At 40.9% G+C, this 8,378-nt stretch overlaps 1 non-coding gene across 1 annotated transcript; it reads left to right on the top strand.

The window, feature by feature from the left end:
• The first annotated feature begins 8,062 nt into the window (after positions 1-8,062).
• Positions 8,063-8,166, top strand: LOC112793984 (small nucleolar RNA R71). The gene has a single exon (XR_003198667.1). It is a non-coding gene; the product is annotated as a small nucleolar RNA R71 (small nucleolar RNA).
• The last annotated feature ends 212 nt before the right edge of the window (positions 8,167-8,378 follow it).

The raw sequence follows: 8,378 nt of genomic DNA, 5'->3' as shown, positions 1-8,378 counted from the left end.
ACTTCCCCTCCTCTCAGTGAAAATGGTCCAAGTGCTCTGTCACAGCACGGCTAATCATCTGTCGATTCTCGATCATGTCGGAATAAGATCCATTGATCCTTTTGCGTCTGTCACTACGCCCAACACTCGTGAGTTTGAAGCTCGTCACGATCATCCAATCCCAGAATCCTACTCAGAATACCACAGACAATGTTTAGACTTTCCGGATTCTCAAGGATGCTGCCAATGGATTCTAGCTTATACCACGAAGATTTTGATTAAGGAATCTAAGAGATACTTATTCAATCTAATGTAGAACAGAGGTGGTTGTCAGGCACACGTTCATGGATTGAGGAAGGTGATGAGTGTCACGAATCATCACTTTCTTCATAGTGAAGAGCGAATGAACATCTTAGATAAGAACAAGCATGTTTGAATGGAAAACAGAAATAATTGCATTAATTCATCGAGACGCTGCAGAGCTCTTTACCCCCAACAATGGAGTTTAGAGACTCATGCCGTCAAAAGGTACAAAGTTCAGATCTAAAAATGTCATGAGATACAAAATAAGTCTCTAAAAGTTGTTTAAATACTAAACCAGTAACCTAGGTTTACAGAAAATGAGTAAACTAAGATGGATAGTGCAGAAATCTACTTCTGGGGTCCACTTGGTGTGTGCTGGGGCTGAGACTTATGCTTCTCACGTGTCTGGGCTGTTTCTGGAGTTAAACGTCTGGTTGTAACCTATTTCTGGCGTTTAACTCCAACTTGTAACCTGTTTCTGGCGTTCAACTCCAGAATGCAACATGGAACTCGCGTTGAACGCCAGTTTATGTTGTCTATCTTCGCGCAAAGTATGGACTATTATATATTTCTGGAAAGCCCTGGATGTCTAATTTCCAACCCAGTTGAGAGCGCGCAAATTGGACTCTTGTAGCTCCAAAAAATCCATTCTGAGTGCAGGAAGGTCAGAATCCAACAACATCAGCAGTCCTTTTTCAGCCTGAATCAGATTTTTGCTCAGCTCCCTCAATTTCAGCCAGAAAATACCTGAGATCACAGAAAAACACACAAACTCATAGTAAAGTCCAGAAATATGATTTTTGCCTAAAAACTAATAAAAATCTATTAAAAACTAACCAAAACATACTAAAATCTACATGAAATTACCCCCCAAAAAGCGTATAAAATATTTGCTCATCACACGCCATAGTGGCATTCTTGTGTTGGCGCGCCATGCCTTCGAGCTCAAGTGGCACGCCCTTTGATTTTTCCACTTTGTTTGCCTCTGGAAACTTGAACTAGCGTGGCACGCCCAGGGTCTGGCGTGCCACGCCCTTGTTGTGTGCTTGGCTAAGCTCCTCTGGAAAGTTTCACTAGCGTGGCACGCCAGGGTTTGGCGTGCCACGCCCCTGTGTGAGTGAGTGGTTCCTCTGTTTGGCATGCCACGCCACTAACTCAAGTGGCATGCCCCAATGATGCTTTGTCCTCTGAATGACACTGGCATGCCACGCCTGGTTGCTCAAGTGGCATGCCTAAGTGAAGAATAGTGATTGGCGTGCCACGCCTTCGATACCAAGTGGCACGCCCCATTTAGATGGCCTCTTCCACCCTCTCTAGAAACTTATACCAGTGTGCCACGCCTAAAGGTTGGCGTGCCACGCCTTTGATCTTTTCTCTCTCCAGTAAGTGGCGTGCCACGCCTTGGCCTTCAAGTGGCACGCCAAAGTGACTTTTTGGAACTGGCATGCCACGCCTTCGACACCAAGTGGCACGCTAGTGGATGAAATTGTGATCATCAACAATGGCTCCAAAGACTTGGTGCTCTCAAACGTGAATCACACTTAGTCACAACTCCGCACAACTAAGCAGCAAGTGTACTTGGTCGTCCAAGTAATACCTTATGTGAGTAAGGGTCGATCCCACAGAGATTGTTGGCATGAAGCAAGCTATGGTCATCTTGTAAATCACAGTCAGGCGGATTCAACTATATTAAGAGATTATTGGATTTTCGAATAATAATAATAAATAAATAGAAAATAGTTAATCATATAATTCAATGGTGGGAATTTCAGATAGGTGCATGGAGATGCTGTATTCCTTCTGAATCTCTGTTTTCCTATTGCTTTTATCCAATCTTTGTCACTCCTTTCTATGGCAAGATGTATGTAGGGCATTACCGTTGTCAATCGCTACATCCCATCCTCTCAGTGAAAATGGTCCAAATGCTCTGTCATAGCACAACTAATCATCTGTCAGTTCTCGATCATGTTGGAATAGAATCCCTTGATTCTTTTGCGTTTGTCATCACGCCCAACAATCGCGAATTTGAAGCTCATCACAGTCATTCAATCCCGGAATCCTACTCGGAATACCACAGACAAGGTTAGACTTTTCGGATTCCCATGAATGCCGCCATCAATTCTAGCTTATACCACGAAGATTCTGATTAAGGAATCCAAGAGATATGTGCCCGGTCTAAGGTAGAACGGAAGTGGTTGTCAGTCACGCGTTCATAGGTGAGAATGATGATGAGTGTCATGGATCATCACCTTCATCATGTTGAAGTGCAATGAATATCTTAGAATAAGAACAAGCGGAATTGAATAGAAAATAGTAGTAATTGCATTGAAACTTGAGGTACAGCAGAGCTCCACACCCTTAATCTATGGTGTGTAGAAACTCCACCGTTAAAAATATATAAGTGATGAAGGTTCAGGCATGGCCGAATGGCCAGCCCCCAAAACGTGATCAATAGTCTCTTAGGATGGATAATAAAATAAAACTGAGACCAAAGATGTCTAATACAATAGTAAAATGTTCTATTTATACTAAACTAGCTACTAGGGTTTACAAAAGTAAGTAATTGATGCATAAATCCACTTCTGGGGCCCACTTCATGTGTGCTTGGGCTGAGCTTGATCTATCCACGAGCTGAGGCTTTTCTTGGAGTTGAACACCAAGTTGTAACGTGTTTTGGGCGTTCAACTCTGGTTCGTGACGTGTTTCTGGCGTTTGACTCTAGAATGCAACATGGAACTGGCGTTGAGCGCCAGTTTACGTCATCTAATTACGAATAAAGTATGGACTATTATATATTAATGAAAAGATCTGGATGTCTAATTTTCAATGCCGTTGAGAGCGCGCCATTTAAAGTTCTGTAGCTCCAGAAAATCCATTTTAAGTGCAGGGAGGTCAGATTCCAAAAGCATCAGTAGTCCTTTGTCAGCCTCCTATCAGAGTTTTGCTCAGGTCCCTCAATTTCAGCCGGAAAATACCTGAAATCACAGAAAAACACACAAACTCATAGTAAAGTCCAGAAATGTGAATTTAGCATAAAAACTAATGAAAACATCCCTAAAAGTAACTAGATCATACTAAAAACTACCTAAAAACAATGCCAAAAAGCGTATAAATTATCCGCTCATCACAACACCAAACTTAAATTGTTGCTTGTTCCCAAGCAAGTGAAGATTAATTAGGATAAAAAGAAGAGAATATACTATAAATCCCAAAATATCAATGAATATTAATTCTAATTAGATGAGCGGGACTTGTAGCTTTTTGCTTCTGAACAGTTTTGGCATCTCACTTTTTCCTTTGAAGTTTAAAATGATTGGCTTCTATAGGAACTTAGAATTTCAGATAGTGTTTATTGATTCTCCTAGTTAAGTTTGTTGATTCTTGAACACAGCTACTTTTATGAGTCTTGGCCATGGCCCTAAGCATTTTGTTTTCCAGTATTACCACCAGATACATAAATGCCACAGACACATGAATGGGTGAATCTTTTCAGATTGTGACTCAGCTTTGCTAGAGTCCCCAGTTAGAGGTGTCCAGAGCTCTTAAGCACACTCTTTTTGCTTTGGATCACGACTTTAACTACTCAGTCTCAAGCTTTTCACTTGGACCTGCATGCCACAAGCACACTCATATCCGTTGATGCTCAAAGCCTTGGATCCTTTTTACCCTTGCCTTTTGGTTTTAAGGGCTATTGGCTTTTTCTGCTTGCTTTTTCTTTTTCTTTCTAAAAATTGTTTTTTCGCCAATATATTTTTTTTTTCGCAAGCTTTTTCTATTCACTGATTTTTCTTGCTTCAAGAATCAATTTTATGATTTTTCAGATCATCAATAGCATTTCTCTTTTTCATCATTCTTTCAAGAGCCAATAATTTTAACTAAATTCAACAAAAAAATATGTACTGTTTAAGCATTCTTTCAGAAAACAAAAAGTATTGTCACCACATCAATATAATTAAACTAAATTCAAGGAAAATTTTCGAAATTTATGTACTTCTTGTTCTTTTGAATTAAAAACATTTTTTATTTAAGCGAGGTGAAGGATTCATGGAATTATTTATAGCCTTAAGACATAGTTACTAAATACTAATGATCATGTAACAGAGACACAAATATAGATAAAAACGAAAAACAGAAAAAATAAGAACAAGGAGTGAATCCACCTTAGTGGCGTCTTCTTCTTGAAGGACCAATGATGTCCTTAAGCTCTTCTATGTCCCTTCCTTTCCTTTGTTGCTCCTCCCTCATTGCTCTTTGATCTTCTCTAATTTCATGGAGAATAATGGAGTGCTCTTGATGTTCCATCCTTAATTGATCCACATTGTAACTCAAATCTTCTAAGGAAGTGTTGAGTTGTTCCCAATAGTTGTTGGGAGGAAAGTGCATCCCTTGAGGCATCTCCAGAATTTCTTGGTGATGAGCTTCCTCATGCGTCTCTTGGGTTCCATGAGTGGGCTCTCTTGTTTGCTCCATCCTTTTCTTAGTGATGGGCTTGTCCTCCTCAATGAGGATGTCTCCTTTTATGATAACTCCAGCTGAGTAACATAGATGGCAAATAAGATGAGGAAAAGCTAGCCTTGCCAAAGTAGAGGGCTTATCGGCTATTTTGTAGAATTCATGGGAGATGACTTCATGAACTTCTACTTCCTCTCTAATCATGATGTTATGGATCATGATGGCCCAATGCACAGTAACTTCGGATCAGTTGCTAGTAGGGATGATAGAGCGTTGGATGAATTCCAACCATCGTCTAGCCACAGACTTGAGGTCCAGTCTTCTCAGTTGAACCAGCTTGCCTTTGGAGTCTCTTTTCTATTGAGTTCCTTCCACACATATGTCCATAAGGACTTGGTCCAACCTTTGATTAAAGTTGACCCTTCTAGTGTAGGGGCATGCATCTTCTTGCATCATGGGCAAGTTGAACGCCAACCTCACATTTTCCGGACTAAAATCTAAGTATTTCCCCCGAACCATTGTAAGATAATTCTTTGGGTTCGGGTTCTTACTTTGATCATGGTTCCTAGTGATCCATGCATTGGCATAGAACTCTTGAACCATTAAGATTCCGACTTGTTGGATGGGCTTGGTTAGAACTTCCCAACCTCTTCTTTGGAACTCATGTCAGATCTCCGGATACTCATTTTTCTTGAGCTTGAAAGGGACCTCGGGGGTGGAAGCTTTTGTCTTCCCTTTCCCTTTTCTAGAGGATTCTCTGGCCTTAGGTGCCATCAATGGTTATGGAAAAACAAAAAAGCTATGCTTTTACCACACCAAACATAGAATATTGCTCGCCCTCGAGCAAGAGATGAAAGAAGAGAAGAAGAAGAAGAAGAAAATATGGAGGAGAGGGGGAGAGGTGTATTCGGCCAAGAAGGAGAAGATAGGTTTGTGTTGTGTGAAAATGAAGAAGAATGGAGGGGTTTATATAGTGAGGGGAGAGGGAGTAGGTTCGGCCTATTTAGGGTGGGTTTGGGTGGGAAAGAAATTTTAATTTTGAAGGTAGGTGGGGTTTATGGGGAATAGTGGATGGATGTGAGTGGTGAAGGATTTTTGGAGAAGAGTGTTTATTGGAAAGAGAGGATGAATGTTAAGAAGAGGGGAGAATATGGTAGGTAGGGATCCTGTGGGGTCCACAGATCCTGAGGTATCAAGGATTTACATCCCTGCACCAATTAGGCATGTAAAATGCCTTTCCATGCAATTCTGCCGTTTAAACGCTGAAGTGATGCATGTTCTGGGCATTCAACGCCCATGTGCAGCATGTTTTTGGCATTGAACGCCAGTTCCATGCTTGTTTCTGGTGTTCAGCGCCAGATCCATGCTCTGTTCTGGCGTTGAACGCAAAGCCAGATACTCCTTACTGGCGTTTAAACGCCAGTAAGTCCTTCCTCCAGGTGTGATTTTTCTTTTGCTATTTTTGATTCTGTTTTTAATTTTAATATTTTTTTCGTGACTCCACATGATCATGAACCTAAATAAACATAAAAGAACAATGAAAATGAAATAAAATTAGATAAATAAAAATTGGGTTGCCTCCCAATAAGTGCTTCTTTAATGTCAATAGCTTGACAGTGGGCTCTCATGGAGCCTCACAGGTGATCAGGTCAATGTTGTATAGTCCCAACACCAAACTTAGAGTTTAGTTGTGGGGATTCAACACCAAACTTAGAGTTTGGTTGTGGCCTCCCAACACCAAACTTAGAGTTTGATTGTGGGGGCTCTATTTGACTCTGTACTGAGAGAAGCTCTGCATGCTTACTCTCCCTTATTATAGAAGGATAGCCGTGTGCCTTAAACACAAGGTAGTCCCCATTCAATTGAAGGACTAATTCTCCTCTGTTAACATCTATCACAGCTTCTGATGTGGCTAGGAAAGGTCTTCCAAGGATGATGCATTAATGCTCTTCTTTCCTAGTGTCTAAGATTATGAAATCAGCAAGAATGTATAGGCCTTTAACCTTTACCAACACGTCCTCTACTAATCCATAAGCTTGTCTTACTGACTTGTCTACCAATTGTAATGAGAATAAGGCAGCTGTACCTCAATGATCCCCAACTTCTCCATTACAGAGAGTGGCATAAGATTTATGCCTGACCCTAGGTCACACAAAGCTTTTTCAAAGGTCATGGTGCCTATGGTATAGGGTATTAAGAATTTCCTAGGATCTTATTTCTTTTGAGGTAAAGTTTGTGAACCCATGTATCAAGTTCACTAATGAGCAAGGGAGGTTCACCTTCCCAAGTCTCATTACCAAATAACTTGGCATTCAGCTTCATGATAGCTCCTAGATATTGAGCAACTTGCTCTCCAGTTACATCTTCATCCTCTTCAGAGGAAGAATAGTCATCAGAGCTCATGAATGGTAGAAGGAGGTTTAGTGGAATCTCTATGGTCTCTATATAAGCCTCAGATTCCTTTGGGTCCTCAATAGGGAACTCCTTCTTGGTTGGGAGACGTCCCATGAGGTCTTCCTCATTAGGATTCATGTCCTCCCCTTCCTCCTTGCATTCGGCCATAATGACTATATCAATGGCCTTGCACTCTCTCTTTGGATTCTCTTCAGTATTGCTTGGGAGAGTACTAGGAGGAGTTTCAGTTACTTTCTTACTCAGCTGGCCCACTTGTGCCTCCAAATTTCTGATGGAGGACCCTGTTTCATTCATGAAACTTAAAGTGGCCTTAAACAGATCAGAGACTAAGTTTGCTAAGTTAGAGGGATTCTGTTCATAATTCTCTGTCTATTGCTGAGAAGATGATGGATAAGGCTTGATATTGCTGAGCCTATTTCTTCCACCATTATTAAAGCCTTGTTGAGGCTTTTGTTGATCCTTCCATGAGAAATTCGAATGATTTCTCCATGATGAATTATAGGTGTTTCCATAAGGTTCACCCATGTAATTTACCTCTGTCATTGCAGGGTTTTCAGGATCATAAGCTTCTTCTTCAGAAGATGCCTCTTTAGTACTGTTGGATGCATTTTGCCATCCATTCAAACTTTGAGAAATCATGTTGACTTGTTGAGTCAACACTTTGTTCTGAGCCAACATGGCATTCAGAGCATCAATTTCAAGAACTCCCTTCCTCTGAGGCGTCCCATTATTCACGGAATTCCTCTCAGAAGTGTAAATGAATTGGTTATTTGTAACCATGTCAATAAGTTCCTGAGCTTCTGCAGGTGTTTTCTTTAGGTGAATGGATCCACCTGCAGAGTGGTCCAATGACATCTTGGAAAACTCAGATAGACCATAATAGAATATATCTAATATGGTCCACTCTGAAAATATGTCAGAAGGACACTTTTTGGTCATCTGCTTGTATCTTTCCCAAGCTTCTTAGAGGGATTCACCATCTTTTTGCTTAAAGGTCTAAACATCCACTCTAAGCTTGCTCAGCTTTTGTGGAGGAAAGAATTTATCCAAGAAGGCCATGACCAGCTTATCCCAGGAGTCCAGGCTATCTTTAGGTTGTGAGTCCAACCATGTTCTAGCTCTGTCTCTTACAGCAAAAGGGAAAAGCATGAGCCTGTAGACTTCAGGATCTACTCTATTCGTCTTAACAGTCTCACAAATCTACAAGAACTCAGTTAAAAATTGGTAAG

Source organism: Arachis hypogaea, chromosome 3 (genome assembly GCF_003086295.3).
Source record: "Arachis hypogaea cultivar Tifrunner chromosome 3, arahy.Tifrunner.gnm2.J5K5, whole genome shotgun sequence".
Lineage (NCBI taxonomy): Eukaryota > Viridiplantae > Streptophyta > Magnoliopsida > Fabales > Fabaceae > Arachis > Arachis hypogaea.
Note: the sequence above shows the minus strand (reverse complement) of the source record. Positions and strands in the feature narration are given on the sequence as shown.